Genomic DNA, 7,486 nt, shown 5'->3' on the forward strand with positions numbered 1-7,486 from the left:
AAATGTTAGAATCGGTGCAGAGGAGGATGACTAAGATGATTCAGGGAATAAGAAACTTGCCATACGAGGAAAGACTCAAACAGTTAAACTTGCATTCTCTAGAAAGGCGAAGGGTGCGTGGAGACATGATCGAGGTTTATAAATGGATGAAGGGCTTTAATAAGGGAGACATTCATAAGGTTTTGTTGGTAAGAGAACCGGGTAGGGCACGAAGTAACGGGTTTAAACTGGATAAATTCAGATTCAATAGGGACATAGGCAAAAAATTGGTTTACTAACAGGGTGGTGGATGAGTGGAATAGGCTTAGCAGTCATGTGGTGAGTGCCAATACAATTGTCACATTCAAAAATAGACTAGATAAATTCATGGACAGCGATATTAGGTGGGGTTAGATACACGGGAGCTTAGGGTCAAAGGAGCTGCCTCGTACAGGCCTACCGGCCTCTTGCAGACTCCTGCGTTCTTATGTTCTTATGTTCACTCCAGATGGCTCACAACAGCCAATAGGATTCTCCGCTTGTATGCTGGTACACAACATCCAACAGAACAACGTAAAACACTTTTTTTTTTTTTTTACAACAAAGGAGACAGCTCAAGGGCACAAAAAAAAGGAAACAATAATAAAAAAAAAAAGCCCGCTACTCGCTGCTCCTAAAAAAAGAATCAAAAGAGGTGTCCGAAAGAGTGGTCAATTTCGGTAGGAGAGGTGTCATGATACCCTCCTCTTGAAAGAGTTCAAGTCTTAGGCAGGAGGAAATACAGATGAAGGAAGGCTGTTCCAGAGTTTACCAGCGTGAGGGATGAAAGAGTGAAGATGCTGGTTAACTCTTGCATAAGGGGTTTGGACAGTATAGGGATGACCATGAGTAAAACGTCGTGTGCAGCGGGGCCGCGGAATCAAGTTCAGAAGAGCAGTCAGCGTGAAAATAGCGATAGAAGATAGAAAGAGAGGCAACATCGCGACGGAATTTAAGAGGTAGAAGACTATCACCGCCGGTTTAACGCAAAATCATTCCAGCGATACCCCATGATTCTGCGTAGGCACTTGGTACTGAAGGCATCTCTCTCTCTCTCTCTCTCTCTCTCTCTCACCATCTCCTCGTAGTTCTCGGACCACTCGTCGTAGCCGGCCGCCATCTCCTCCGGCGTGACCCCCGGCCTGTGGACGTTCTCGTTCGCCCTCATTGCCACGTCGCCCCGACTGCCGCCCTCAGACATTATCCTGCAGCAGGGAAGAGACGGGAGAATCACAGGCAGGGCATGACTACAGTACAGTACAATTCCTTTATACATCCTTCATATATTTACGAAGGTAGGTACGGTTTTCTAGACCCACGCCGCACTCCTCGCTGATTTGCCGGCTGGCTCTCAAGCTCAGCACAACTCCATGACAGGTGTGGCCCGCCTCTCTCTCTCTCTCTCTCTCTCTCTCTCTCTCTCTCTCTGGAATGGAACAGACTAAGCAATCACATAGTTAGTGCAGGGACGATAGCTTGGTTTAAGAATAGACTGGATAGCTACATGGACGAGGATGACAGGTGATAGTGAGGTGTGGGTGCAGTAAGGCTCTCTGGCTTATTGCACGGCCAGCTGACGTTGCTCTCTCTCTCTCTCTCTCTCTCTCTCTCTCTCTCTCTCTCTCTCTCTCTTCTCTCTCTCTATATATATATATATATATATATATATATATATATATATATATATATATATATATATATATATATATATATATATATATATATATATATATATATATATATTATTTCCAAATATTTACAAATTTTCGCAGAAATACCAAAAAGATTTGGCAAACGGTCAATGAATTAAAAGGTAATACATACAAAGCAAACAATATCAAGTCATTGCAGTATAATAATTCAGTATTAAGTGATCCGTCAGATATATCGGAAGCCTTCAATAGATACTTTTCCACTATTGCATCTGAACTTGACAGAAAACTCCCAAATATAAATATAGACCCGAAAGACTATCTTAAAGGTAACTTTCCAAATTATGTGATGTCCCCTATTGTTACTACCTTTGATTTGGCTACAGTAATTAAGTCATTAAACAATAAAAAATCAGGCATTAATGATATATCACCCTCTGTTATTAAAAGAAACTCTCATTTGATTTCAATCCCTTTGGCTATACTTTTTAATCAATCTGTTACAACTGGAACTTTTCCATCTCTGTTGAAGACTGCAAAAATTACACCTATCCACAAGTCTGGTCCCGATGATGACCCTAAAAATTATAGACCAATATCTCAACTTACAATTTTTTCTAAAATATTTGAAACTTTAATGAAGGTTTATTTAATTAAATATCTTGAAACTAAGAATATATTAAACCCTTCTCAATATGGTTTTAGGCGGAACTGCAGCACTTTTGTAGCCTTAAATGTATTTTCTAATGATGTACTTTCTGCAATTGACAAAAAACTCCGTGTCTTATCCATATTTATAGATTTTGCTAAAGCCTTTGATACAGTACATCATAAGATTCTTATTAACAAAATGTACCACTATGGGATCAGAGGTCCAATACTCTCTTGGTTCAAAGATTACTTAACGAATAGACACCAATGTACTGTATTTAGCGGCAAAAAATCATCTACTACCACTGTAAAGCTTGGTGTACCTCAAGGAAGTGTTCTAGGCCCAATTCTGTTTCTAATATACATCAATGATATATCAAATCTTTTCATTAAGGCTAAAAGTATATTGTTTGCTGATGACATGACACTCTACTTAACAGGTCCAAACCAAGATCAACTTGTACTAAATGCAAATCATGAACTCGAAAAACTATACCAATGGTGTCTATGTAACAGAATTACAATTAATACAAAAAAAAAATTGCTTTATGCTATTCACTGCTAAAAAAGCGTCTAACTTGATTAATTTAAAAATCAATAATAAAATAATTTCTAAAACTGATAGAGTGAGATTTCTTGGTGTAGATTATGATGATTCATTATCATTTAAATATCACATACATAACCTTACACTGAAAATATCACGACACATTGCTTTACTTTATCAAATAAAGGATCTCATGCCTCAAAATGTATTAAAGGCAATATACTATGCACACATTTATTCACTAATTACCTACTGCAACCCCATTTGGTGTACAACATACACCACCTATTTAACCCCCCTAAGATTGCAGCTCAAAAAAATTGTAAGAATTATTACTAATAGCAACTATTTAGCACACACTAGTCCACTCTTCAAGGAAACCAAATTTTTCAAACTGGATGATATAACTAAACTGGAAATAGCTACATTCATGTACAAAAATAAGAATGAAATGCGTGACCTCCTCCCATCTCATGATTATAGTACCCGTCACCGCGACAATCTAAGCTTTCCTATTCATCCCCTTTCAAAATTCCAACATTCCACTACTTATTTGGGTCCAGTAATTTGGAATTCTATCCCCACACAAATTCAAGAAGCTCCTTCCCTCAACACATTCAAAAGCCGATTAAAAACTAATATTATAATGACCTATTAACTGACTCACTTTTTTTCTTATAAATCTGCATGTGTATGTACTTTAAAATATTAGGTTAATTATTTAATGCAACATATGAGCAATTTACTTATGTATATGAATGGGTGTATGCATGTATATGTGCGCACGTGTATAATTAGGTCTATGTGTGTGCATGCATGTATGTATGTACGCATTTATTCGATTGTCCTATCTCGCATGCTCAACATATGATTCTATTACTTTATCATTATGTAAAGTTATCATAACACTGGGTAACAAAAAAATATTTTTTGAAAATCGTCCAGGGTTTTCCAGCTGAATTAGACTAATTTTGATGCTCTGAGTCCGAAAATGACCTTGGTTTTGCTCAATCAGGTCAAGATTTTTTGCTACAGAATTTTTTTTATAATCGATTTTTCGTAAAAAAACAAATTTCTGCGGATCATCAGCTGAGAAACCCTGACGATTTTTTCCGTTTTCCTCAAGAAATAAAAGTCAACGTATCCAAATTCATTCAGTTTTTATTTACTCCATCAAATTTGATAAGCATATAATACTTCTAAATAAACGTTACGTGACACAAAATTTCAGAGTTCACGGCATAAATCGGCGTTTCTTCGATTCCCGTGCGTGAGCAGCTGCTGGGTTGTCTCTCTTCAGCGACCAGCAGTAGTCCGCCAGCATGACTGCATCCCACCTCCCCTGGTACCTCTCCTCCATTTGGCGCATGTCCTGATGGAACCTTTCTCCCTGCTCGTCGCTCATCGCCCCAAGGTTTTCAGGAAACTTCTCCATGTGTGAGAATAGGAAGTGCATCTTTATACTCATCAAACACCCGAGTTTTTGAAAAGCCTCTATCATGCTGCTGATGAGTCTGGCGTGGTTTGCTGCCTTCGTGTTCCCCAGGAAGTTGTTCACCACCTCCACAAACGATTTCCAGGCGGCGCACTCTAGCGTGTTCATGGAGTTTTGGAACTCTGTGTCGTTGATGAGCTGCCGTATCTGTGGGCCATCGAAAATGCCGGCCTTCAGCTTCTCAATGGTCAGTCGAGGAAAGGCTCGGCACAGGTAGTTGAAGCACCTCCCAGCCTTGTCCGAAGCGCGCGTGAACTGTTTCATTAACCCAAGCTTCATGTGCAGCGGTGGGATCAATATCTTCTCCCGGTCAACAAGAGGTTCGTTTATGATGTTTCTCGCCCCAGGTACTAACTGCTCTCGCGCCGGCCACTCTTTCTTTACATAGTGCTGGGCTCTGTCTCGACTGTCCCACATACATATAAAGCATGGGTACTTTGTGAACCCGGACTGCTGACCAAGTAGAAAGTTCACCATCTTGAGGTCGACGCAGATGATCCATTGGTGCTGCTCATATTGGATTTTGTCGAGCACGTACTTCACTGCTTCATAGTTCTCTTCGAGAGTTGTGGAGTGCGCAAGAGGGATTGAGGCGAACTGGTTCCCGTTGTGGAGGAGCACACACTTCAAAGAGCGCTTGCAAAAGGGCTGCGGACCATACTCCTCTTCTGTATCTCCTCCCTCGTCTGTAGTGGTGGCCTCGTCGTCGCTGTCAGGAAGCTCTCTGAACGCTGGTACAGGAATTTCTTCGCAGTGAGCAACTGGACGGCGGGCAGATGGAAGGTCGGGGTACTGGTGGCTGTGCCGATTCTTCCGGTTGATGCCAGTAGTATTGATGGCGCAGAAGTAACAATCCGATGCATGGTCAAACGGCTCCCTCCAAACCATCGGAATCCCAAACTTCAGTGAAGTTTTCGCGCCCTTCGTCCACCGCCGGAGGTATTCCACGCACGTCTTGCACACCATGTGCGGTGCCCAGGACTTATCTTGGTCACCCAGCTTGACTTCAAAGTAAGCCTGGTAGGCGCGCTTCACAAATCCTGTGATGTTCTTCCTGTCCACTGACAGCGTGTATTCTCCGCAGATGTAGCAGAAAACGTCAGGATTATTCCTGCATGACCGTCGCGCCGAAGCCATATCAATGACCTGAAAAATATTAAAAAAAAATATATGTAATATGTAATAGCAGGATACAGCTGACTGTCAGCAGGATGACTGACTGACACGTATGCAGCTAATTTAGAGAAGTAAGTTAGCTTTGTAATTCGATATATTCTTCAAGAAAAATATGATTGAGCTATACATATTAGCATATGTATAGCTCGTCAGGTAGGCCTATGGCTGTATCTCAAAAAGTTGACCTGATAGAGCAAAATCAGTGTGATATTCGGACTCAGAACACCAAAATTAGTCAGAATCAGCTGAGAAACCCCTGACGATTTTTTGGTTGTTACCCTGTGTAATCATTTCATCTTTACTATAATCATTATTAATGTTGTCACAGCCAGTAATTTTCAAATAAAATATATATTTTCTTGCCTAAAAAGCTATGCTTTAGACAGGCTAGCTTTAGTTGTACAGCTTAAAGCTCTGTCCATACATATATATGCGTATAACATATATAATTTTGTATAAATAATAGCTATAAATAAATGTTTCAAATGTTTCAAATGTTTCTCTCTCTCTCTCTCTCTCTCTCTCTCTCTCTCTCTCTCTCTCTCTCTCTCTCTCTCTCTCTCTCTCTCTGTGTGTGTGTGGGAGTGAGAGAGAGAGAGAGAGAGAGAGAGAGAGAGAGAGAGAGAGAGAGAGAGAGAGAGAGAGAGAGAGACACGAGATGAGTCTGTGATTAAAAAACTACACACACACACACACACACACACACACACACACACACACACACACACACACTCCCAGGCTTCACGGTCTGACAGGGAGACGGTTCGAGCCCGCTCAGGCCGGATTCTTTCCGTTGACTAGGAGTGGTTACTATCCCCCCTTGAGCAAAGGGGATGGGGTGAGTAGTAACAAATGTACGGAAGTGGGGGTAATTGGAAGTGGGGGACTGGAAGTGGGGGTTGGGGGGTCAGCAGGGGTTACGGAAGAGGGGTATCTGGACCCCCATCTCTTTACTTCCCCCTCACCCCCTCTCGGACTAGCGTACGGAAGCGAGAGGGTGACGGGAGTAGGGGTGCCCAGCAGGGAGGGGGGGTGGGGGGGTGACGGGAGAAGGGGTGCTTGAAGGGTTAAGATAAGATCTTGGACCCTCGATTGACCACGAGAGGGGGGGTCAGCGGAGGGTACTTGAAGAGTTAAGATAAAATCGTGAGCTCGATTATAATCACAAGATTATAATCACAGAAAAAGGTTAGAGAGAGAGAGAGAGAGAGAGAGAGAGAGAGAGAGAGAGAGAGAGAGAGAGAGAGAGAGAGAGAGAGAGACTCGTGATCAGGCTGTGATGAATGAACTACACACACACACACACACACACACACACACACACACACACACACACACACACACACACACACACACACACACACTCCCAGGCTTCACGGTCTGACAGGGAGATGGTTCGAGCCCGCTCAGGCCGGATTCTTTCCGTTGACTAGGAGTGGTTACTATCCCCCCTTGAGCAAAGGGGATGGGGTGAGTAGTAACAAATGTACGGAAGTGGGGGTAATTGGAAGTGGGGGGGACTGGAAGTGGGGGTTGGGGGGGTCAGCGGGGGGGTTACGGAAGAGGGGGTATCTGGACCCCCCCCCATCTCTTTTACCTTTTCACCCCCCCCCCTCACCCCCCCCTCACCCCCTCTCGGACTAGCGTACGGAAGCGAGAGGGTGACGGGAGTAGGGGTGCCCAGCAGGGAGGGGGGGGGGTCGGGAGAAGGGGTGCTTGAAGGGTTAAGATAAGATCTTGGACCCTCGAATGACCACGAGAGGGGGGGTCAGCGGAGGGTACTTGAAGAGTTAAGATAAAATCGTGAACTCGATTATAATCACAAGATTATAATCACAGAAAAAGGTTAAAGACATTAGGTTAATGACCAGGCTGGAATATGTCCCGCGCACCTGTTCCCGGCGTCTTATCTTTCCCTCCTTCCCACTGACGCGCATACACACACAC

This window comes from Eriocheir sinensis, unplaced genomic scaffold (genome assembly GCF_024679095.1).
Source record: "Eriocheir sinensis breed Jianghai 21 unplaced genomic scaffold, ASM2467909v1 Scaffold505, whole genome shotgun sequence".
Lineage (NCBI taxonomy): Eukaryota > Metazoa > Arthropoda > Malacostraca > Decapoda > Varunidae > Eriocheir > Eriocheir sinensis.